We start from the raw sequence: 26,035 nt of genomic DNA, 5'->3' as shown, positions 1-26,035 counted from the left end.
CACAAGCGTGTATGCCAGGGCTTGTGGCACACAGTTTTTTCCAGAAGTGTCTGCCAGGATACAGCCCATCTCACATGTTCTCTTTACAATAGGGTATTAATATTCCTCTCAATGAGAGGTGGGTTCTCTTTCTCTCTCTTTGAATGTGGGCTGACCTTTGTGACTTACTCAACCAATAGAGTGCCGCAGAAGTGATGCTATGTGACTTCTGAGGCTAGATCATAAAAATACCACGCACTTTTATGCCACGTTCTCTTGGGATGCTCATTCTTGGAAACCAGCCACCAAGCTGTGAGGGGGCCAAGTAGCTATTTGGAGAGGCCGCTTGTCAGTGTCCTGGCTGACAGGACCAGCTGAGGTTCCAACCTGCAGCCAGCATCAATTGCCAGCCATGAGGGTGAGCATCTTCCTGTAGTTGGGCCACCCCAGCTGACAGTATGTGGAACAGAGTCAACTCTTCCCTGCTAAGCCTTGTCCAAACTGCTAAATAAATTATTGTTTTAAGCTACCAAGTTAGGGATGCTTTTTTATGCAGCAGTAGATAACTGGGACAGGGCTGTGGCTGTGTCTGCCCTGTGTATGAATTCCTGTGATTCTGTGGTTTTGTGGGTGTCTGCAGGCAGTGCATTGGTGTCAGGTGTCTGTGTACATTAATAGGTGTGTGGTTGAAGGCGCTTCTGGAAACAGAGTCATGGTTCTTGGGGCTTCACTTTGGCCTCAGTGGGAAGCTGTTTGGTGAGAACACTTTGAAATCTTGTCTGTCTTCTGGGTCCCTTCTTTTGAGTGTTTTTCCTTTGAAACCAAAAGGCTTGTTTAGCTGAGAGCAAATGCAGCTTAAATTTACTGACCTTCTTCTGGTCCAAGCCCCTTGGAGGTGCCAAAGACTTCCAGCAGGTGGGAGGCTGCCATCTAGAACCCTCACATCCTTTTCACAGGGGCTGGAAATGCTTTTATTTATTTTTATTTTTCCCCCTTTTCTTCTTCTGAGGCCTTCAGAAATGAGCCAGAGACAGAGAAAAGCACAGTTACTGGAGTCCTTGAAGCCTCTTGGGGTGGAGAGACCTAGAATTCTTGACTGCCAGGAAGAAGCTGCTCAGGTGCTGCTTGGGTCCCACAGTAGAGATCATCTGGTCTCTGCCCTGCCTTGGCTGTGGCAACCCACTCCATCTGAGTGCAGCCCAGGAAGTGCAGGAATCTGGTTCGGGAGCAGTTCCTCTTGATTTCCCCTGGAATGCACCTTAGCTTCCTGCTTCTTCCATGTTGGCCACTTGACTTAGCTTTTCTGGGAATGCTGAGTGCTCTGGCTTCACACCCCTGCCCTAGCACTGCCTCTCAGGACCTCTCAAGCGCTGTTATACAACAGAGGTTTTTTTTTTTTCTGAGATGGAGTTTTGCTCTTGTTGCCCAGGTTGGAGTGCAACGGTGCCATCTCGGCTTGCCACAACCTCTGCTTCCCAGGTTCAAGTGATTCTCCTGCCTCAGCTTCCCAAGTAGCTGGGATTACAGGCATGTACCACCATGACTGGCTAATTTTTGTATTTTTAGTAGAGACAGGGTTTCTCCATGTTGGTCAGGCTGGTCTCAAACTCCCGACCTCAGGTGATCCGCCTGCCTCGGCCTCCCAAAGTGCTGGGATTACAGGTGTGAGCCACTGTGCCCGGCCACAATAGAGCTTTTTGATAGAAATGTTCCATCATCTTTGTTGTCCACTATAGTGGACTGAGCATTTGAAATGTGCCTGGTGTAACTAAGAAACTGTATTTTAACGTTTATTTAATTTTAATTAAATCTAAATAACATGCGGCAACTGGCTACCATATTGGACAGCACAGCTCTGAAGAGTTCAGTAGGAAGAGTTTTTGTTTATCTGTGAAATAAATCTGCCCCACCTACCTCACAGAGGTGTCTGGAACAAACAAGGTGATGAACGTGAAAGGGCTTTACTCACAAAAGGGATCTGAAAAGACAGCAGTGTGAACTGAGTGGGCTTATTCATACAACTGTGTTTATATATATACATATATATACACACACACTTATATACACATATATATACATATATATATTTTTAAATTTTTGAGATGGGATCTCACCCTCACCCAGGCTGGAGTACAGTGGTACGATCTTAGCTCACTGAAACCTCGACCTCCCAGGCTCAAGCGATCCTCCCACTTCAGCCTCCCGAGTAGCTGGGACCACAGGCATGTGCCACCATGCCCAGCTATTTACTTTATTTATTTTATTTTTGGTAGAGATGGGTTTTGCCATTTGCCCAGGCTGGTCTCGAACTCCTGAGCTCAAGTGATCCGCCTGCCTGGGACTCCCAAAATGCTAGGATTACAGGCATGAGCCACTGCACCTAGCCTGTTAATATTTCTGTTAAATGGTGCTTGCCTGGCTGTTTTGTTCTGTTTACATTTCTGTGTCTCTCATTTGACCCTGAGCTCTTCAACGGTAAGAACCAGTAGGACTGTTTCACAGTTGTACCCCCACAGCCAATGGCTGGCATGTAGCTTGGTGCTCATGTTCAAGTGAATAAAATGTCTGCAGTCCAGAAAGGACTCCTGGCAGCAGGATTTGAGGTGTGTGGTGAAAGCTGGGTGGGCAAAGAGGAAGCGGCCGAGGAGAGGAGGCAGGTCAATACAGTGGTGAGACAGAGTGAGGGCTCCTGCTCCCCACTCAACATTTGAGACCCATCCAGAGAGAGCAGGGAGCCAACTCCTGAAGCCAGGAATACTTTCACACAACAGGGTATGAGGCTTGTGGGAGATTAATTGAGAAAGGCTGATCAGAGGAGAAATGATCTACTCAACACATTTTGCTCGTTGAGGAAGGCCAAATTGATCTTATAAATCTCCGCCTAGCCAGGGCTCTGGGGGTGGGTGCTGTGGTTTCCTCTGATTTGATTGATGGTGGCCGGGTTGAAGGTGATTCCTCAGGCTCTCTACCCTTCCAAGCCTTCCTTTGCTCTTCTGGGGAGTGGAAGAGGGATTCTAGAAACTCTCCAACAGAACTGCAAGAGAGAGACGGTTTTTAGCCTGTTGTTTACTTATTTAAAAGGAATTTTTTGGTTTTTTTGAGAGAGTCTCACTCTGTTGTCCAGGTTGGAGTGCAGCGATGTGATCTTGGCTCACTGCAACCTCCACCTCCCAGGTTCAAGCAATTCTCCTTGCCTCAGCCTCCCGAGTAGCTGGGATTACACACGCCCACCACCATGGCTTGCTAATTTTTGTATTTTTTTAGTAGAGACGGGGTTTTGTCATGTTGACCAGGCTGGTCTTGAACTCCTGACCTCAGGTGATTCACCCGCCTCAGCGTCCCAAAGTGCTGAGATTACAGGCGTGAGCCACTGCGCCCGGCCTATAAGGAAATTTTAAACTTACTTTTGCTCAATTCCAAGACTTATATAAGGAAACAAAGAGAGGAGACTACCAAAATCCCAGCACCCCCTGTGATCACTGGACTTCAAACTTCTCACCTTTACAGTGGGCCTTCTTGCTTAAGGCCGTGTGAGTAGAGGCTGTCTACTTAGGTTCAACCCTGCACACTGGCTTCAGCAGCAGCTCAAGAGGCTTGATTTCAGAGCAAGTTCCTCTGAGAAGGTAGTTCTGTCAGGGTATGGCTTTGTCTGTTGGGACTACTATAACAAACACCTTAGGCTGGGTAATTTACAAACAGAAATTTACTGCTCACTATTCTAGAGACTGGGAAATCCAAGATCAAGGTGCCAACAGATTTAGGGGCTGGTGAGGGCTTGCTCTCTATTTCAAAGATGGTGCCTTGCTGCCTTGCTTCACATGGTGGAAGGGAAGATCACTGTGTCCCTCCATGGCAGAAGGGGCAAGGCAGCTCCCTTCAACCTGACCTTGTTTTTTTTTTTTTGACATGGAGTTTTGCTCTGTTGCCAGGCTGGAGTGCAGTGGTGCGATCTCGGCTCACTGCAACCTCCACCTCCTGGGTTCAAGTGATTCTCCTGCCTCAGCCTCCTGAGAGCTGGGACTAGAGGTGTGCACCACCATGCCCTGCTAATTTTTGTATTTTTAGTAGAGACGGGGTTTCACCATGTTGGCTAGGATGGTCTCGATCTCCTGACCTTGTGATCCGCCTGCCTCAGCCTACCAAAGTGCTAGGATTACAGGCGTGAGCCACCACGCCCAGCCCAACCTGGCCACCTTTTAACACTATCACATTGGATATGAGGTTCCAATGTATGAATTTAGGGGAGACACCAACATTCAGACTATGGCAGTGCTTTTCAAGGTTTGGAGACCGGACCTGGGGTGGCAGTGGGAGACAGACTATCCCTTTCCTACCACATACCTAAGCTGGTTAGATCTGTCCCAAGGAGAAAGGCCCCACTTTGAGCGCTGGCAGCTGTGTTCAGCTGGCCTCTTCTCTTGGCCCAAGCATTCATTTATTCATGCTATGAGAAGATTTGAGCTTATTCTATTTTTAAGGCTCTTACTCTTGTAGCACTTTATTAATATCTTTTTTATAACTTGTGCCAGTCTCTTATAATTTATATGTTCATTCTGTAATTTATCACTCATGAGATATTTGTTGAACATTTATTATCTGTACTTATGGTACTAGGCAGTGACATAAGCTAGAATTATTCTTAGGCCCAGTTCTTCTCACTGGTCTCGTGGGTGTTCCAGGGGAAAAGTGAGCTGTTCTCTTTCCAAATCAGGCCCCAGGTGTTTTATCTAGACCTTTCTCATAAGTTGGCACTGTTCACTGAACTACTGCCCAGGGGCTTGTTCTCCCTTCCCATACTAGTAACCAAGGTTTGCTCAGTGGCTGTGAAGTCAGTTTCCCATCTGCTTGAAGTAAACATAATCAAGAAGGTAAATTGAGTGGTAGAAGTTCGTAGAGTACATGGAAAAGGGAAAGGAAGTCCAGAGATAGGTTGTTAGCTATTGGGGAATACTTGCCCTTTGGGGAGGTCACTGTCTGGATTATTGTTTTCTCCACTCACGAATGACCAGGAATCACTGTGTGGGGGCTCTGAGGGCAGGAGGGGGCAGTCATTTTATTCATCAGGTTAAGCACGTCTAGGAAAGGGCAAGGTCTGAAGGTGGAACAGTGGAAAGAGAACAGGACTTTGGAGGCACCTAAATCTAGCTTTAACTCCCAGTTCTATCACTTCCTGACTGTATGACTTTGTGTAACTCCTTTAGCCTCTTTGAGCTTTAGCTTCCCCATTTATAAAAAGGGGATGACCATTCTGCTCAGAGGACGTTATAAGTAAATAAAATATGTATGCAGCACCTGGCACAGAAAATATTATATTCACTGGTACAGCAGAATTAGAACTGCACTGACACCAGCCTGGGGAACATAGTGAGACCCTGTCCGAAAAAAAAAAAAAAAAAAAAGCCTGGCAACAGCGGCACGCTCCTGTGGTCCCAGCTACTGGAGGCTGAGGGGGAGGATCCCTTGAGCCTGGGAGGTCAAGGCTGCGATGAGCCAAGATTGTGCCACTGCATTCCAGCCTGGGGGACACAGTGAGATGCCATATTAAAAACAAAAATCAGAATTGCAAGTGATCTTTATTTTACTAAATTTTGAGACAGAGTCTCACTCTGTCACCCAGGCTGGAGTGCAGTGGCACGATTTCAGCTCACTGCAACCTCTGCCTCGTGGGTTCAAGCGATTCTCCTGCCTCAGCCTCCCAAGTAGCGGCAATTACAGGCGCCCGCCACCACGCCTGGCTAATTTTTGTATATTTAGTAGAGAAGGGGGGGGGGTTTCACCATGTTGGCCAGGCTGGTCTTGAACTCCTGGCCTCAAGTGATCCGCCCGCCTGGGCCTCCCAAAGTGCTGGGATGACAGGTGTGAGCCACTGCGCCTGGCCACCTGATGTTATTTTTTAAATAACTGGTCCTTGTAAAAAATTTGCCCAAGTATATAAAGTGAGTGACTTACAGGTGTCGTATTTTGCATGAATTTGCGAGAAATTTTATTGCTGGAGACTCTCGGCTTATGTCCCAAACTGAGTCACAAGAACTTGATTTATTTTTACCCGCACCCCTCTGATTGCTTTCTGAGGGTCCTTCCGCTAGAAAGAAATTACACTGTTCGAAAATCAGAGAGGAAACTTCGCGGTTGCAGCCTGGAAGCAGAAGCAGGTGGCACGTATCTCTTCAGCCCTCGCTCTACCAGCAGAGGGGCGCTGGGGCAGCTCGTGCAGAGTCTGCAGAGGGCGGTGCTAGGGGCGGTGCTCCCACCTTGGTGCGTGGTCGGGGGTGCCGCGCGCTGTTCTGTCGGCCCGCGATTGGGCGAGGCCACGAGCTGCGTAACAGCTGCCAGCTCACGGGCTCAGACTGTCGCCGCCGCGTTTGCGCAGGGGGAGCTGGTCGCCGCTGCGGCCGCCTGGAATTGTGGGGGTTGTGTCTGCCACTCGGCTGCCGGAAGCCGAAGGTAGGGGCGGTGAGGGCCGCCCGGCCCTGGAGCTGGGCTGGGGGTTCAGGGCGCTTCCTGGGCCTTCTCCTGCCGGCGGCCTCGGCGCCTTCTCAGCAGTGTTCTCGGGACCCACACATCTTCACTACTGTCTCCAAAGCGGGACGTCCAAGTGGGCCCGGTGCACCCTGCCGAAGGCCCACCTTTCTTACCTTTCCCACTCAGAATGTCTCCATTCACCTCTTCATTGGCGGGAGATGAGGCCGTGGAAATTCGATATTGGCTTTGGCTCCGCACCTGTTTTTAGTGCCCTTGACTGTTTGATTCTTCCGGCCTAAATTTCCGTATCTGTCTGAAGGGGTGGCTTGGGTGTTGACCCGTGTGTCTCTTCCCATGTGGAATTATTGTCACTCTCTTAATGCTTGTTTTTCTTTGTCCTAGAAAATTTGCCTTTAGAGGTTACAGACTTTGGTTAGTGTTATCTCTCAGATCATCTGGGGGGTTTGTGCATAAGCCTTGGACTCCATTCTCTGGGATTTCGGATAAGGTGGTGCGTGGGCAGCTGTACCCCAGGGGGTTCTCATTCAGGTAGTCCCGGAATCCTGGCTTTGAAAATCCCTGCTTCAGAAGTCAGGAGAGAATGACTTGACATATGAGCTCCTGGAATGGGACTCTTGAGTGGGAAAAGCCAGGAATCAGGAAATGGTAACACCTGTGAGGCTGGGGCTTTCTTTGCACCGGAGGAATTAGAATGCCATTTGATGTCTTTTAAAAATATTTGACTACCTATATATGTAAGATCAGTTTTCTAATATTTTTAAATGCCTGGCTTCAGTTGGCTTTCCCACCTCAGTAAACCTAAATAAAAACACAAAACTGTTCTGAGAGATGGGGAGGCGGTTAAGTTAACCCAAACTAAGTAGACAGGAGGAGAATAAAATTTACATATTTGCTAAGAGACGAAACTGATGTGTTTGTAAACAGTTTTTTTATTTTTTATTGAGGCGGAGTTTGGCTCTTGTTTCCCAGGCTGGAGTGCAATGGCACCATCTCGACTCACGGCAACCTCCACCTCCCAGGTTCAAGCGATTCTCCTGCCTCAGCCTCCCGAGTAGCTGGGATTACAGGCATGCGCCACCATGCCCAGCTAATTTTCTTTTCTTTCTTTCTTTTTTTTTTTTTTGGGATGGAGTCTCGCTCTGTCGCCCAGGCTGGAGTGCAGTGGCCGGATCTCAGCTCACTGCAAGCTCCGCCTCCCAGGTTTACGCCGTTCTCCTGCCTCAGCCTCCCAAGTAGCTGGGACTACAGGCGCCCGCCACCACGCCCGGCTAGTTTTTTTGTATTTTTTTTTTAAGTAGAGACGGGGTTTCACCGTGTTAGTCAGGATGGTCTCGATCTCCTGAGCTCGTGATCCGCCCGTCTCGGCCTCCCAAAGTACTGGGATTACAGGCTTGAGCCACCGTAATTTTCTATTTTTATAGAGAGAGGGTTTCTCCCAGGCTGGTCTTGAACTCCCAAACTCAGGTGATCTGTCCGCCTCGGCCTCCCAAAGTGTTGGGATTACAGGCAGGAGCCACCTCGCCTGGCCTATAAATAGGTGGTTTTTTTTTGTTTGTTTGTTTTTTGACATTGTGAAAGATACTTTGTTATGTGTGTGTCTTTTCAGCTCTCACCCCACCCAAGTTTTTTTCTTTTCTGATAAAAATATAGCCAGATTTGGGGATTAGGTAGGATTTTGATGGGAGCCGGAGTGTAACGATATTGGGATTGATATTTATACAACGTGGGTCAGAACTTGGTGTGTGGTTTTAGTTGAGAACATGGCCCTCGGGTTAAGATGGTGTTACCACACCAGATTTATTTCACCTGTCTTTCAGATGTTTAGTGAATTTAATCTGCTCATGAATACATGTGCTATTTTAATGAAATTGGCAATAGAAGAGACTTTCTGCTCCCATTTTACAGGTGATGGAAATGTTACTAGGGATGTGGAAGTCCAGGAATGAAAAGTTGCCTAGTACTTTGATTCCCACTTACTTCTTCCCTGTTTTCTGAAGGCCAGCTATTCTCTACTGAGGCCAACTGTGAGCCCTGGTGTGTTTCATTGGCAAGAGAAAAGGCTGATTAAGTGAAACCGAAAGGTAACAAAATGGATTTTAAAATAACAGACATGTGGAAACTTAATCCACTAATGAATGTTCTCCTTTAGAGTGGTGTGTGCAGGTGTAGGTGGTGGGAGTTGAGGGTGGCATCCCCTAAGTGATTTGGCTGTTGTCCAAGGCAGTTTTGAAAATCCACCTCTGGAATTGTTTTCAGAGACCTTTTTGAACCATGTGAGAGATCAGTTCCTTTAATATATTGAGTCATACTGTATTTTTTTTTTTTTTTTTTTGAGACGGAGTCTCGCTCTGTCGCCCAGGCTGGAGTGCAGTGGCCGGATCTCAGCTCACTGCAAGCTCCGCCTCCCGGGTTCACGCCATTCTCCTGTATTTTTTTTTTTTTTTTTTGAGATGGGGTTTCACTTTGTGGCTCAGGCTGGAGTGTGGTGGCATAATCATAGGTCACTGCAAGCTTGAACTCCTGGGCTTAAGTAATACTCTCACCAAAGCCTCCTAAGTAGTTGTGACTACAAGGGTGCACCACCAGGCCCAGCTAATTTTGTAATTTTAATTTTTGTAGAGACAGGGTCTCGCTGTGTTGTCCAGGCTGTTTTCGAATTCCTGGCCTTAAGCAATTCTCCTGTTTTGGCCTCCTAAAATGTTGAGATTACAGGCGTGAGCCACTGCATACAGCCTATATATATTTAACCCCGAATGGCATGGGTAAGCAACCTTGTCACCTGACTTGTCTTCAGATGAGTTAACGGTTCTTTTGAAGTGGAAATAACAGATTTTTGGAGGGCGGTGAACATGAGTTTTAATTCTGAGTCTACCACTTATTAGCCACATAACCTTGGATAAGTTACTTCACCTCTGGGGCTCAATGTACCACTACATAAAAGTGGCAATAATACTTTGAAGGGTGGTTAAATGAGGTAATTACCCATGAAAGCTCTTGGGACATAGGAATGCAATAAATGTTTTCACCCTCAAAGATTGAAGATTTGCTGTTAATGAGAATATTCAAAAGAACATGACAGTCTCTGGCTGGGCACGGTGGCTCACGCCTGTAATCCAGCACTTTGGGAGGCCAAGGTGGGTGGATCACTTGAGGTGGGGAGTTCAAGACCAGCCTGACCACCATGGAGAGAAACCCCGTCTCTACTAAAAATACAAAATTAGCCGGGCGTGGTGGCGCATGCCTGTAATCCCAGCTACTCGGGAGGCTGAGGCAGGAGAATCACTTGAACCTGGGAGGTAGAGGCTGCAGTGAGCCGAGATCATCGTGCCATTGCACTCCAGCCTGGGTGACAGAGCGAGAGACTCTGTCTCAAAAAACAAACAAAAAACAAACAAACAAGTCTCTAAAAGGAAGTTGTACCTTTTTCGAAAGAGGTGGATATTCTTTTTCACATGCTTGTGGATTCATACTCTGACCTGCTCAGCCTCCCCCCGTCTTTCTTCATTTTCTATCCTTTCCTAAGTGAAGTTCTGCTGCAGAGGCTGTCGGCCAGTCTCTTGGAGTAAGCCTCTTTTCAGGAGAGCTAATCTGAACGCTCTTACAATGCTAGTCCCTTGGTTACTATTCCTAGGCATTTTTCTCTGGGGGCTCCAGATGGTGCTTGGATCATGCTCTGTATCACAGCCATCTCTAACTCCTGGATTCGGTGTCCATTTGGAGACCCATCCTGTGGAGCTAATCTTCTCTCTTTCTGAGCAAGGATGAATACTTTATCCTTTTCTGAGTCAGCCTTAAACTGCAAACCTTAGTCTTCTACAGCAGAAAGCCTTGCATTTTAATTATATATAGTCTAAAGAGGGAATAGCCTGCCCTTTTCTTTTCTTCCTTTACTTTCACCAAGGATTTCACTGCCGAGTAGGGGAGTAGGAGAATAGCCTGTTGCCATTCAGAGTGAGGCTTTGGGTAGCCCCTGATTCCTAGCATAAGCAATAACTGAGTTCATCTTTGGGATGAAAACCTTATAAAAGATTTGGGCTGCTTAGACATATGTGGAGAACCTCATGGAATTTTCCTAGCTTGTGAGGAGTTTATACCTGGCATTCTTACTTTTGCAAATTTCTACCCAGAATCCAGTAGCAACAAAACTATGTTCAGCCCAGACTTGTAGTTCCTTCAGGTTCCACCAGGCAGCTGTAAGACAAGGGTGTGGTTGTGCTGGCTGGCCATGTCTGCCCTCATCCTCCTAATACTGCCCTTGGCTTTGGTATTGAGAAGGAAGTGGCATAATCAATTTGTGAGTAACATTCTCTGCCAAAGTAGAAGTCAGGGGCAGAGAGTTGTCAGCATAGGACTAGACAAATGGAAAGAGCCAGCCTTGCCTCAGGAATGCTGCTAAAGTGCTGTGAATCCATGACAACCACTGTGTTTCTTGGTGTCACCTCATTTGTGAAATGGGAATGCCTTCATTGATCTCTTTCATGAGAAGGGTGGACCACCATCCCGGTTTGCCCAGGACAGAGGGATATCCAAATATGGGACTTCTAGTGCCAAAAGCAGGAAAGTCCAGGGCAAACCAGGACAAGTTAGTTACCCTACCCATGACCATTATACAAATGAATGAACACTCTGTCCTTAGGGTTCATCTAAGACTCAACCCTTTGAGTTCAGTTAATTATTTTTCAACCTTCTGTTCATTATCATATTTTGAGACATTTTTCCCCCTTATTGTCTACTCCCCAGTGGAATTTTTTTTTTTTTTTTTTTTTTTTAGAGGGAGTCTCACTCTGTCACCGAGGCTGGAGTGCAGTGGCATGATCTCTGCTCATTGTAGCCTCTGCCTCCTGGGTTCAAGCGGTTCTTGTGCTTCAGCCTCCTGAGTAGCTGGGATTATAGGTGCCCACCACCACGCCCAACTAATTTTTGTGTTTTTAGTAGAGATGGGGTTTTGCCATGTTGGCCAGGCTGGTCTTGAACTCCTGGCCTCAAGTGATCTGCCCACCTCAGTCTCCCAAAGTGCTGGGATTACAGGCATGAGCCATTGCGTCCGGCCACCCCCAGTGGAATTTTAATACCACAGATGTATTGTGTATCTGTTTTTGTATTGTGGCCCTTTCGATGGCCACAAACCATTGTAATATCTAATATTTTTTCCCTAAGAATCAATTTTCACCCCTTTTGAGGGTAATATTGCACTCATTGAGAATGCATGGTCTTATCTGATACTCTTTCTTTAATATAGTCATCAAGGCCTGTTTTTTATCGAGAAGAAACAACTGGTTCCACAAGCTTTTTCTTTTTCTTTTTCTTTCTTTTTTTTTTTGGAGACTGAGTTTTGCTCTTGTTGCCCAGGCTAGAGTGCAATGGTCATGTAGGGTAACTAACTTGTCCTGGTTTGCCCTGGACTTCCTGCTTTTGGCACTAAAAGTTCCACATTTGGATATCCCTCTGTCCTGGCTCACTGCAACTTCTGCCTCCTGGGTTCAGGTGATTCTCCTGCCTCAGCCTCCTGAGTAGCTGCTACTTATAGGCATGTGCCACCACACCTGGCTAATTTTTTTTTTTTGGTAGAGACAGTCTCACTGACCACCTCAGGCTGGTCTTGAACTCCTGGGCTCAAGCATTTCTCCTACCTCGGCCTCCCAAAGTACTGGGATTGTAGGTGTGAGCCACCACACCTAGCCAAGTTTATTCTTTATTGTTTTAATTTTCTTTGAGTCTTTGGATTTTGAGGTGGTCCATTTACCATCTGCTTCTCTGGTGCCTCTTGGGCCTTCCATCTTCACAGCTGGGACTGCTGTGTTGGCCCAGGTATCCCCAGCCTGGACATTGGAACCTTTGGGAAGGGTCTGATATTTGGCCCTTGTCACATTTCACACCTACAGAGAAATGGGGAGGGGTATGTTTCTGAGGTCTGCTCACAGGCCATGTTGTCACTGAGGAAGTTCTTGATCATCCCTTTTAGTTACCACTTATCATCACTGGCAGAAGAACATCAAGGTAGTCAGTGAACTGATCTCCACAGCTAGCTACTTCCCTCTCTGCAAGTAGTTTGCTTCTTCAGTCTTGTGATGAGAAAGAGATCTAGAAACTGGAAGAAGAATCTGAGATACATCCTAAAGTTCTGGTGAGGAAAGCTGATGCCAGTGGACTTTTTTTTCTTTTTTTTTTTTTGAGATGGGATTTTGCTGTGTTACCCAGGCTGGTCTTGAACTCCTGGCCTCAAGCAATCCTTCCACCTCAGCCTCCTGAGTAGCTGGGATTGCATGCATGTACTACCATGCCTCACTCACCAGTGGATTTTTTTTTTTTTGAGAGAGTGTCTTGCTCTGTTGCCCAGGCTGGAGTGCAGTGGCATGATCTCGGCTCACTGCAACCTCTACCTCCCAGGTTCAAGTGATTCTCCTTCCTCAACTTCCCAAGTAGCTGAGAGTACAGGCGCCTGCCACCATACTTGGCTAATTTTTGTGTTTTTAGTAGAGATGGGATTTCACCATGTTGGCCAGGCTGGTCACGAACTCCTGACCTCGTGATCTGCCCACCTTGGCCTCCCAAAGTGCTGGGATTACAGGCGTAACCACTGTGCCTGGCCCTTTTTAAGAGGGTCTCACTCTCTTGTCCAGGCTGGAGTGTAGTGGTGTAATCATAGCTCATTGCAACCTCCAACTCCTGGGCTCAAGTGATCCTCCCACTTTAGCCTCCCAAGTAGCTAGAACCATGGGTGTGCACCACTATGCCTTGCTAATTTATTTATTTATTTATTTTTTTTAAAGAGACAGGGTCTTGCTTGCAACATTGCCCAGGCTGATCTTAAATTCCTGGCCTCAAGTGATGCCCTACCTTGGCCTTCTAGAGCACTGAGATTACAGATGTGAGCCACCATGCCCAGCTGTACCAGTGGACTTTTAAATGGACATTTCTTTACCTCTCAGGATAGTCTCATTTCTGTGAGGCTCCCAAGGGGACAGCAGCCATCTGACCAAACTCTAGAACTAGCAGGCTTCAGCCCAGTGGAATAACATAAAGTAGGACAATCGATGCAGACAACATTGATTGGTCATGCTTTGAGTGCTGTGGATAGTGGGTATTGGAAGCTTAAGGGGCCAGCTAGTAAGTAAGTATTTAAGGTTGCTTCTTCCCCCCTCCCACCGTTGAGACAGAGTCTCACTGTCGCCCAGGTGTGATCTTGGCTCACTGCAACCTCCGCCTCCCAGGTTCAAGTGATTCTTGTGCCTCAGCCTCCTGAGCAGCTGGGATTACAGGTGCTTGCCACTGTGGCCGGCTAATTTTTGTATTTGTAGTAGAGATGGGGTTTTGCCATGTTGGCCAGGCTGGTCTCGAACTCCTGACGTCAGGTAATCTGCTCGCCCTGGCCTCCCAAAGTGCTGGGATTACAGGTGTGAGCCACTGCATCCGGCCTAAGGTTGCTTCTTGTTTTTCCCCACATCCCATCTCATACTCATGGGGAGTTGGGTTTGACTGTATTCTTGAAGTTAAGTCTGCATCCTTGGACCCAGCTGCTAAAGTCTAAAATCATGGTGCTTTGGGTTGGAAGATATTCTAGAGATCTTTATTTCCTTGCCAACATCAGGGCTGGCTGTTTGTGGTACTGTGGATGAGTGAAGAGTCAGGAGATACACGTATAGTTCTGTTACTGTCCAGTGCCTCCATTTTGCATTTGATAGGTTTTTATTTTTCTGATGACAAAAACTGAGCCCCAGAGAAGTGAAGTGGGCCACCTAATCATAGGATCTTTTTTAGGCCACCCACATAATAGTGGAACTCTAGTGTTAGAGCTGGGACACAAGCTAAGGGTCTTACAAAGGGTGGCCATAGAAGTTGATAGAATTGTTTAAAGCATTTTAAAGATGCAGGATGCTTTTGCAGTTAAAAGTCTCCGAGGAAGGAGGAGGCCCTGTCTCCACTTACTGCCTTGTATATGATCATACCCTCACGGTTGAAGATTTTTGCTGTCATGCTGTTTTTCCTCCTACTCATGTTGAAATGTGTTTTCTCTTGCTCTTACCTCAGGAAATGAATTTGAAGTCTTCCCCTGTATTAGAAACAAATAGTGCTCAGGGGCCAGACTTGTGTGTTTTCTGTAAAGAATGAGGCCAGATGTAACAGTGGACCTTATCTGGTGGGCCAAACAAACCTTCAGTACATCTCTAAGAGAAAGAGAGAAGGAATGAGTGTATGTCAGAGTGGTTTAAACACACTTTGGAGTCAGACTCACTTGGATTTACATTCTGATATCTACTTACTAATTGTCAGATTGTAAGTTACTTATTTTCTCTAAGCCTTAGTTTTATGATCTGTTGAATGGGAATAGTAATATGTATTTTTATAGCTATCTTAAGAATTGAGAGAATATATATGGTAAGTGCTTCCTCTGGCACAATGTAAAATAGCAGTCCCCAACCTTTTTGGCACCAGGGACTAGTTTCGTGGAAGACTATTTTTCCATGGACTGGGGGATGTGGGGGATGGTTTGGGGATGATTCAAGTGCATTATGTTTATTGTGTACTTTATTTCTATTATTATTTTTTTGAGACAGGGTCTCACTCCATCACCCAGGCTGGAGTGCAGTGGCACAGTCTCGGCTCACTGCAACCTCTGCCTCCCAGGTTCAAGCAACTCTCCTGCCTCAGCTTCCTGAGTAGCTGAGATTATAGATGTGCACCACTACACCTGCTAATTTTTGTATTTTTTTTTTTTTTTGAGACGGAGTCTCACGCTGTTGCCCAGGCTGGAGTGCAGTGGCGCGATCTCGGCTCACTGCAAGCTCCGCCTCCCGGGTTCCCGCCATTCTCCTGCCTCAGCCTCCTGAGTAGCTGGGACTACAGGCGCCCGCCACCGCGCCCGGCTAATTTTTTGTATTTTTAGTAGAGTCGGGGTTTCACTGTGGTCTCGATCTCCTGACCTTGTGATCCGCCCGCCTCGGCCTCCCAAAGTGCTGGGATTACAGGCTTGAGCCACCGTGCCCGGCCAATTTTTGTATTTTTAGTAGAGATGAGGTTTCACCATGTTGACCAGGCTGGTCTTGAACTCCTGACCTCAGATGATCCACCCGCCTCAGCCTCCCAAAGTGCTGGGATTACAGGCGTGATGCCCAGCCTATTTCTATTATTATTGCATTATAATATGTAATGAAATATACAACTATTCATAATGTAGACCTAGTGGGAGCCCTGAGCTTATTTTCCTGCAACTAGATGGTTCCATCTGGGGGTGATGGAGAGACAGTGACAGATCATCAGGCATTAGATTCTTATAAGGAGTGTTCAACCTAGATCCCTTGCATGTGCGGTTCACAATAGGGTTTGTGCTCCTATGAGAGTCTAATGCTGCCGCTGATCTGACAGGAGGCCGCACTCAGGTGGTAATACAAGCGATGGGAAGCAGCTGTAAATACAGATGAAGCTTTGCTCACTCACTCACTGCTTACCTCCTTGGATGGGTTCCTAACCAGGCTACAGACCAGTATCGGGGGTTTGGGACCCCTGATGTAAATGCTCTGTGTTATCATTATTGACAACAGTAGTTTCCAGTTTCTGAGCCACATCTAGGTTTGAGGATAGGTTATGCTGACCAAGCAAGTTTTATCTTAACCATCATCTCATTGTCGTCTTAGTTGGTTGGTATTATATATTATTTATATCAATAGTTATAGGAAGTTCATGCTGAATAACTAAAAGTTGCGAGTAGCAAGGAACTTTGCTGCTTCTCTGCCATCTCCTTCCTTACTCAGCTTAGTGCTCATCTTTCTCAGGTTCTCTCTCATCAGGTTCTCAAGCCAGCAGGCCTTGTTTCCTGGGCAGTGTCTGACATGGGGATTTTATTGGGGTAGGGCTGGCTAGTCCAGAGCCTGCCTGGTCCCTCAGATAGTGTGTTCTCCTTATCTCTTGCTTTCTGCTCTTCAGCCAGACATGAAGCAATTAGCTCATCAAGGGAATGTTGACTTTTGTCACTGCTTTCCTCTGATTTGTATGCTCATTTCTGGTCTTTGTGCACAGTCACGGAGGCACAGTCAAATACACTGACCCAGATTTTGTGCTCAAGTTGACTGTCTCTCGCTTTGAGATGTGCAACTGGTTCCACGTAGCAAGGGAGTGAGGAAAAAGCCCCTGGAGCCAATCCCATTATTTTGATCTCAAGCTGAGTTTTAAAAAAATCCAAGTACTATGACTATAGACCATACCTTACTTCTCTGTATGAAACAAGGTAAAAAATTCACTATTTAGAGGGAAGGCCAATCTGAATTGGTAAACAATAGGAATTAGTACATTCAAGAAAATGCCATTGTCTTTTTAGCAAGCCTCTGCACTATCTTTTTTACCTAGTCTTGTTGCTTCCCCGGTTTCCTGTGACTGTGCTCCTGAATTATTACAGAAGCTTTTGCTTCCTATTTCCTGCTTCTGCTTCCTCCAAGATACTATATACCACTGCCACTTTGGGTCTTCCTATATATTGTGCTTATCAGAGAATACTTATGCTTGGAAGCTATGTTAGTCTATTCTCGTACTGTTATAAAGAAATACCTGAGAATGGGTAATTTATAAAGAAAAGAGGTTTAATTAGCTCATGGTTCTGCAGGCTGTACAGGTTTCTTTTTCTAGGAAGGCCTCAGGAAACTTACTATCGTGGTGGAAGGCGAAGGGGAAGCTGGCACATCTTACATGTCTGGAGCAGGAGGAAGAGAGCAAGGGGATGGTGCTGCACATTTTAAAACAGCCAGATCCTGTGAGAACTCACTTTTGTGAAAACAGCAAGGGGGAAATCTGCCCCTATGATTTAGTCATCTCCCGGTAGACCCCTTCTCCAATATTGGGGATTACAATTTGATGTGAGATTTGGGTGGGGACACAAATTCAAACCATATCAGAAGCCTTCAATGGTACTCACTAGCTGCTGAATAAATTCCAAATATGTCAAGTTGTCTTGGTGTTCCAAGCCTATTGCAGTGTATACCCATCCTACCACTTTAGTTAATATGTCCCGTACCATCACCCATGTGTACCCCTTGCTCCTGATGAACTGATCCACGTGGTCCTCCGAGTATGCCTCATGTTTGTGTCTCTGCCAGTTCTTTTGCCCAGATACTCTCTCCTTCGTTTCCTACCTTTTTTTTTTTGAAATGGAGTCTTGCTCTGTTGCCCAGGCTGGAGTGGAGTGGTGCCATCTTGGCTCACTGCAACCTCTGCCTCCTGGGTTCCAATGATACTCCTGCCTCAGCCTCCCAAGTAGCTGGGACTACAGGCACACGCTACCACGGCTGGCTAATTTTTGTAATTTTAGTAGAGACGGGGTTTCACCATGTTGGCCAGGCTGATCTCGAGCTCCTGACCTCATGATCCTCCTGCCTCAGCATCCTAAAGTGCTGGGATTACAGGCGTGAGCTACTGTGCCCAGCCGGTTCCCTACTTTATGCTGCAGAGCTGCCACCTTCAGTGAACCTTACCTGATATGTCCTCATCTGTATCCCCATTGCAACACCTTTATTATAGAATTCGGCACACTTTATTATGGTACGATGTTTGTCTCTTATTATATGAGCTTCTCAAGGATATGGGTTGTGCTTTATTATGTGTCTCTTAGCATAATGCTGAGTGTAATATGGATACCATAAATGGTTGTTGAATGGATGTTTACATGAAAACTTAAGAAATGATAATAATCCTGTTGAAATCCTACTTCCCTGAAGCATTTCTTGATTCCCAGCCACAGTGAGTTCACATACTCCATCCCCAGAGCCCTTTGTTTTTGAAGCATTGAATTCCTTAGAGTAAACCTTATACACTCAATTGGATTAGAACTTCCTAGAGGGCAGACACTGCGTCTGTCATTCCTCTTCATGCATCCAATCCCCAGCACAGTCCTGGCACATAGAGAGTGTTCAATAAATGTTTGTGAGTTCGAGTCCTCCTATTTGGTCAACTGATGTACTTGCCAGTTTAGCCTCCTACGTTACTCACTGGCTGGGAGTCTCCAACTCAGATGTTTTTAGGGCCAAGTTGGGAACAGAGAGGCAACAGAGAATGGTGGGCCTGTGTCAAAGTGTAGTGCTTATGTGCTCCATGAGGGGTGGCTGCAACTCAGCCTGTTGTCATGGGTGAGTATGGCTCTAGTGAGTATGGCCTCCTCATGTCATATAGGAAGCCAGATATTCAGAATCTCTGGGGACTACCAAAGCATATTGGTGGTCTAGATTTGACCTATAGGCTACCCATCTGTATCCTTTGGGTAGAGGCTGGAGTTTCACACATTTAAATTCCTTGTAAAATAATAAACGTGGGGGAGGGGAGGACATAGCTTGAAAACTTTTGAGGGCGTTTGGTGAAAGTCTGTCTTTGGGTAAAAGTGTCCTATGATTTTCTGTGGGTAGTGACTTAATCTCTTGGGTTCAGCCCTGTAGAACATCTGTGGTCTGGGCTTTATCCTCCCTTACATTCTGATTTCACTGGGCTATGAAAAGCAACTTTTGTCCCTAGAAAGGTGGTGACGCAAGAACTTTTGCACTTTTTGCCCTTTTGCTCAGCTTCCACTGAGGCAGGTTTGATGGTTCTTCCTGCTTCTGGCTACTTTGAAGGGCCTGGTGGTCAGGCTGGTGCAGCATGAGGTCCCAGAGGCCACTTCTGTTAATGACATCTCTGAGAAAGAGCTCTGGGTGAACAAACACAACTGAAAGGGAAATACATTGTACAGAATCACTGCTTAAATGTGGTCAGCCAAGGGGCAAAACAGTATAATAGCCAGAAGGAAGTCTGCATCTCCATGGAACCTTTTGTAAGGTAATATCTTGTCCTCTGGCTGGCTCATTTTTTTCATAGTCCCTAAGCGCCCCAGCAGTGCTTACTTGCCTGACATCACCTTCTAGGTCTGAGAGTGTTGCCACAAACGATATCCCCATCTCTAATAGAAATTAGCTGCCTGGAATATCTCGGGAAGAATACATGAGAAACTGAAAGCAGTGCCGTTTGTCTCTAGTGAGAGGCCCTGGGTAACTAGAGAATGGGGGAGGAGGGAGGCTTACTTTTCACTGTATGTCTTCGTGTGCCTTTTCAAATTTGAAACATATGCATATATAGTAAGTCCTCACTTGACATTGGTCATAAGTTCTTGGAAACTGTGACTTTAAGTGAAATGTATACAAAACCAATTTTACTATAGGCTAATTGGTATAAACAAGAGTTATGTTCCTACAGAATATTTCTTGTTACAGAAACATGACCAAACTTCTAAATAAAGACCAAAACACTTCTAATATTAAAAATTGAGATAAATGTGAGCTATACATACCTTTAAGAAGGATTAATAAAAACAAGTGAGATAATTAGTACCCGATTAGTTCAGGGTGTCGGGTGGCCAGAGCCCATCCCGGCAGCTCAGGGCGCTAGGCAGGAACCAGCCTTGGACAGGACATCATCCCATTTCAGGGTACACTCACACACCCTGATACTCATACAGACTGGACCCCTTACACACACCAATGAACCTAACAGCCATGTCTTTGGGATGTGGAAGGAGACTGAGGACTTGGAGAAAATCCACACAGACATGGGGAGAATGAGCAGACTCCACACAAACAGCGGCCCTGGCTGGGAACCAATTATTTTTTTCTCATCAATGTTATAAGGAAATGATGTTGATGGAAGCAATGTTATTTGGAGACCTGCTGTGTTATTTTTTAAATGTAGCTGAGCAGACCCACGTGTGGTCTTCTCTTCAAATTTTACTCTGTCCTCACTTTACTCCTGACGTATGGATTTCTCTGTAAACAACAGGACCCAGTCGCTGTAGACTGTCTCTGAGAGGTGACAGCTTTGCCTCTCTGCTCCCTAGGAATGTCCTAGGGTTTCTCATGCAGGGGTCTTTGGAATAACAATCAGGCCTAAAGTATGTCCAATGTTTTACTGTTTTCAAATTTTACTGTTTTCAATCTGATTCTTATGACATCCCCATTTATTTATTTTTTAGTTGTAGCTTTTTTAGAGACAACGTCTCATTCACACCCAGGCTGGAGTAACAGTGGTGTGATCGTAGCTCACTGCAGCCTCAAAATCTTGGGTTCAAGATATCCTCCCACCTCAGCCTCCTGAGCTGGGACTATAGGCATGTGCCACCATGCCCGGCTAATTAAAAAAATTTTTTTTTTTTTTAGAGATGGGGTTTTGCTATGTTTTTGAGGCTGGTCTTGAACTCCTGGCCTCAAGCAATCCTTCTACCTTGACCTCTCAAAGTGCTAGGATTACAAGGATGAGCCACTGTGCCTGGCCACACAACATCCCCATTTTGTGGTGGTAAAATATTGAGGCTCGGAGAGTCTAAATGACCCATTTAGGGTCACACTGCTAGCCCAGAGTAGGGCTGTGACTAATCCAGGTAGCCTTGTCTCCTATTCACGTACCTTGTTCTTAGTTCTTGTAGCAATGAGGCAGTCCTCTTTGGAATTCTTTACCATTTCCAGGGCCATTGCAGTTAGGGTAGGAATGGAGCAGTGGTGATTCCTCTTTCCTCTTTTGGTTTGAGCCCTCCTCTCAGGACGCTTAGTGACACAGGCCTGTCATCTCTGGAAAAAGGGGATCAGTAGTAGGTTTCTTCACGTTTTGGAGAAACCTAAACCAAAGCTCCAGTGGGGCAATACCTTTTAGGAGAGTTTGAACTGGCAGTCTGACTTCCTATTCTTTGCGGAGAATTATTGCTGCTATTAGGCAGAGGGCTTTGTTTCCAGGTTACAAATCTTTTTAGCAAAGAAGTAAGTGTGGAATAGAATTGGAAGGACTTGTGTAGTCCTTGAATATAATTTAATGCTCCACATCCCAGAAAGAGTAAACATTGTAAAGTGTGCAAGATGGGTTTGGATTAATATCCTGACAGCATATGGCTTGGCATGTAGGGCATTCCTTAGAGACCCTTCTCACCATACACAGCCTGCCTTTGCTGGGTGGCCTCTTCTCACAGGTCTTCCCAGCAGCTGTTGTGCACCTGGGTGAATCACCAGCTTCCCTGTGCTTTGAAAAAACCCATTTTAACTCTCATACAGGAAGTGAAATAAACAGACAACCTTGAAAATGTTTTCTAGTACAACCTAAGCTGTCTCTGAGTTTGTCCAGGGTATTCACCTCCATTAGCAGCACTGGCTGATCCTTGCCTCTGGTCTCTTCTGAATACAACATGGAAAATCACCTTGCCCTTTCGACACTGCCGCCCCTGACATCATGGGTGTGGAAGGTCTCTGGACGCTCCGGGGAGGCAGGAGCACCATGGACATGGAGGGAAGGCTCATTTGCTTCTTTTTACTTCTGTTAGTCCTACTGAAATCAGAATTTAAAGCCTTCAAATAGAATTCTGTGCATTGCTGACACAGCATGGAGTAGGGAAGGCTTCTTTGTAATTTCCGAGGAGAACTTGGGGGCATGTAGAGGTCATGCTTAGGTTCTTTCCTTACCCACACCTGACCTGTGCTGGGCCAAAGAGGTTTGTCCTAGAAAGAAGCACCAGCTGATGACTTAGTCGGGGCCTTACTGCTGTGCAGCTTTGCAGGCCTGGAAACTTAGTTCATCCAGGTTTCAGTTCCTGGGGGCCTGTCTCAGGCATGTAAAATTCATAAGAGACCATCAAGTCACAGTTCCAGTTAACTAACTCCAAGAAACATGATGACTAAGTTGATTTATGTGGACATGTAAGAGCATTCTCTCCTCTATAGGAGAGGTTAGCTGGAAAGCCAGCTCCCCTCTGGAGGAAACGAAGCAAATTATGGTGGACAGCTTTTGGGTCGTAGCATCAGATACACCCAGATTTAAACCATGTAACAGCTGTGAGACTTTAGAGGAGCTACTCAACCTCCCTGCTCCTGTGTCCTCATCTGTGAAACCCCCTGGGGTTTTCAGATGTGTACATGGTAAGCACTCAATAAATGCTTTGTCTCACTTGTTTCTCTCTCTTCCCCTTCTCTCCTTCCCACTTTGTCCTAGGGCTATATTGAAATCTGACTATAATACACTTGTCAGTCTGTTAAGGCACCAAGTGCTGAAGATAGACTCATTTTTATTCTCTAGGCTCCCTTTATATATTCTTTGCCATCCACGGCTCTTCTGTTACCACAGGTTACAATAGGAACAGTTAGATTCTAGCTCTTGTCAGTGGCTTTCAACCTAAGAGTTCTTTCTGGTTACCATTCAGTCCACCATTATTTGCTGAGTACCCATTGTGTGCCAGGACCTGCTTAGCCATGGGAATACAGTGATGAATGAGACAGATGTGGTCCATGCCTTGAGGAACACCTCTTCAAACCCCTTCCTTAGATAGGTGACTTCTGTGGATGTCTGGCCCAGCTCATTCTGTGTTGCGTCATATTAATTTCCTTCTGAGAGGGCAATCTTCTCCTTAGACCTAGGGAACAGTGCCTCTTTGTGCCGCGTGGACCTTGCCTGCTGGCTTGCCTGCTCCCAAATGATGAAGAGCAGCGTGCTGAGGCTGAAGGAGAAAGCCCCCCAGGCCGCTACTGCCCTGGCCACACATGTCCCAAGAGCCTACACTTGGCACTCCTAAATGTTTCTTTTCTCCTTACACACAGATTATAGTGTTTACTGCTCATTTAAATTCAAATAACCTTCCACTCCCTTCTCTGCCTTAAAAACAAAAAAACAAAAAACAGAAACTATGTATTACAGGATAGAAAACAAAACAGGCCAGCCCTGGACCCCTGGCGGGGTTTGTTTTAACATCGTTTTTTAATGAAGCCTTGCTGTGGGTTGCCTTTAATAGGGCTAATGTGTAATTCAGGCATATTGATAGTCTGCAGTTATAGAATCTCGCATCTTTTTCTACCTTGATTGTCATCAACAGTGTGAAAGGTAGATGCAAGGGCTTTGGCTGACAGGAGGTGGGACTTCTCTGCTTTGGCCTCCAGACTCTATCTTGGCCTCTGGTGGGTCCTATAAAGAAGGCCAAGCAGCCAGTTTAGTGATTTCTCAACTTCAAAATAGAAGCCTGGAGATAGCCCTCTGCCCTATCCCTCCTCTCCCTTTTGCCAATTTTACCAGCAGTTGCCAAGAACTATGTGTGGGAAAGCAGGCAGAATGACGCTGGAAATCATTTGTTTGAGAACTCCCAGTGGAGGAATGCATTTTCCTGTGCTGCTTCTCTTGTGGTGGTGTGTGCCGTTGTGATTTGGTACTGCTTGTCCCTCTGCAGTACTGAGACCTGTATATAACTCCTCCAGCCCTGTGGGGGTTTTAAACAATAAATTGCTTGCTGGGTGGTATTTCCCCCAAATCCCTGGGAAAGCAGGGGTGCATGTTAACAGTTAGGGACCTAGTTGAGCCTCTGTTTCTGGCACTGTGACTAGAGGCATGGTGGGTGAGCCCAGATGAGCCATGTTTCCCACTGCTGCTCGGGCCGGGCATTTGTTGCACTTGGATGTAACATTAAGAGTCACAGTAGAGGCCGGGCGCGGTGGCTCAAGCCTGTAATCCCAGCACTTTGGGAGGCCGAGACGGGCGGATCACGAGGTCGGGAGATCGAGACCATCCTGGCTAACACGGTGAAACCCCGTCTCTACTAAAAAAATACAAAAAACTAGCCGGGCGAGGTGGTGGGCGCCTGTAGTCCCAGCTACTCGGGAGGCTGAGGCAGGAGAATGGCGTGAACCCGGGAGGCGGAGCTTGCAGTGAGCTGAGATCCGGCCAGTGCACTCCAGCCTGGGTGACAGAGCGAGACTCCGTCTCAAAAAAAAAAAAAAAAAAAAGAGTCACAGTAGAGGCTTGGTTGGAAAGGAGAGAGCACTGCATAATTATTGCTTATGTACTGTTTAAACCTATCAGCCAACAGATGTCAAGTGCAGGAAAAAAGCACAATAATGTTATTATAATGGCATAATAGTTATCATTATAATAATCAGCTGGCATAGCTTTTGATAAGAGGCAGATCCTGAAATGAGTGCAGGGGGAAGGGTTAACCTTGAACTACAGCACAATGAATGAATGCTTAACCTTGCAGAAGATGCTGTGTAGAGGCAGATGACTCAGGTATGGAGTTGCTACCCTCTCTGCCTAGCTAGAGGAGCTATGGAGACTTCAGCTGGGGTTGTCTACCCTGCAGGTAGTGTCTTTCTGATGGTGTGATGGAGCACACCATCCTTTGGTTTAAGGCATGCTACACTGCAGGAATACCATCCTAGTGCTCAGAGCTGTGGGTTCTGGGAAATGCAGAGACTTCATCACTGTGGTCTCATTTTGGGTTTTCAGAAAACCCAGCCTCATGCCCATAGTTGCACATGATGAATTTTGCTCCCTACAACAAACAGTGCTGCAAACCTAGGAAGTGGTGGTGCATCTCAGTTTTGTACGTATCAATTGTGGTGGGTTGTGCTCATAGAAGACAGACTTTTCTTTCCCAGAGAGCTTACCAGGAGCTACATTCCCAATTCTGGTTAGGAAGGTGGTGGTAAAGGGGTGAGGAGCATTGTAGGGCTAATAGATGACCCACAAAGGCAGCATTGGGGTAGGAGAAAAAAGTCTGATTCAGGCAGAGCTGGGTGTGACTTTTTTTTTTTTTTTTTTAGATGGAGTTTTTCTCTTGTTGCCCAGGCTGGATTGCAATGGCATGATCTTGGGTCACTGCAACTTCTGCCTCCTGGTTTCAGGTGATTCTCCTGCCTCAGCCTCTTGAGTAGCTGGGATTACAGGCGCACACCACTATGCCTGGCTAATTTTTTGTGTTTTTAGTAGAGATGAGGTTTCCCCATGTTGGCCAGGCTGGTCTCGAACTCCTGGCCTCAAGTGATCCACCCACCTTGGCCTCCCAGAGTGCTGGGATTACAAGTGTGAGCCACTATGCCGGCATGTTTTTTTTTTTTTTTTTAAAGAGACAGGATCTCGCTCTGTTGCCCAGGCTGGAATGCAGTGGCACAATCTTGGCTCACTGCAACCTCGACCTCCTGAGGTCATGAGATCCTCCCACCTCAGTCTCCCTAGTAGCTGGGACTACAGTCATGTGCCACCACACCTGGCAAATCTTTTAATTTTTTGTAGAGATGGGATCTTGCTGTGTTGTTCAGGCTGGTTTTGAACTCCTGGTTTCAAATGATCCTCCCACCTCGGCCTCCTGAAGTGTTGGGATTATGGGTGTGAGCCACCATATTTGGCTGTGGGTGCGACCCTTGACCTTACCATTTAATAGTTGAACAAGTTGCTTAACCTCGCTGAGTATCAGCTACCCATCTGTGTATGTGCTCATTCGTTTCCCATTTGTTTTTTATTAATAGCCCTGTCTATAAAGTACCTGTCACTATGCCTGACACTAAGTGGTGCTCAAAAAATACTTATGCCTCCCTTCATGCCACCCCCCACCTGCCTACCCTGCAGAAGAGAAGGGTAAGGAGAAGATCCTCCTGCTTCTGTAGAGGGAAAATGGCCTTAATTAGAGCTTTATGCGAACTTCTTTAGATGCTGATATTGCTTTTCTGAGCCACAATCTGTGGACCTCCTCTGAAGCTGCCTCATCAGGAGAGACTTTGATATTTAGTGTTTGGGCACATCTCTGCTTTATCCAAGGAGTAAAAGAGGGTTTAAA

The 26,035-nt window shown here is 46.3% G+C and overlaps 1 protein-coding gene across 6 annotated transcripts in view; it reads left to right on the top strand.

The window, feature by feature from the left end:
• Positions 1–6,323: 6,323 nt before the first annotated feature.
• Positions 6,324–26,035, top strand: part of SIL1 (SIL1 nucleotide exchange factor) — a 241,414-nt gene continuing 221,702 nt past the window's right edge. For 4 of the 6 annotated variants that reach the window (XM_015140990.3, XM_077937084.1, XM_001114098.5 and 1 more), the window contains exon 1: positions 6,324–6,423. The gene's annotated coding sequence lies outside the window, so the exon portion shown is untranslated. Of the gene's footprint in view, positions 6,424–8,340; positions 8,544–26,035 lie in introns of those variants that run through there. The other 2 variants (XM_077937082.1, XM_077937083.1) reach the window with 2 other exon arrangements.

This window comes from Macaca mulatta, chromosome 6 (assembly GCF_049350105.2).
Source record: "Macaca mulatta isolate MMU2019108-1 chromosome 6, T2T-MMU8v2.0, whole genome shotgun sequence".
Classification (NCBI taxonomy): Eukaryota; Metazoa; Chordata; class Mammalia; order Primates; family Cercopithecidae; genus Macaca; species Macaca mulatta.
Note: the sequence above shows the minus strand (reverse complement) of the source record. Positions and strands in the feature narration are given on the sequence as shown.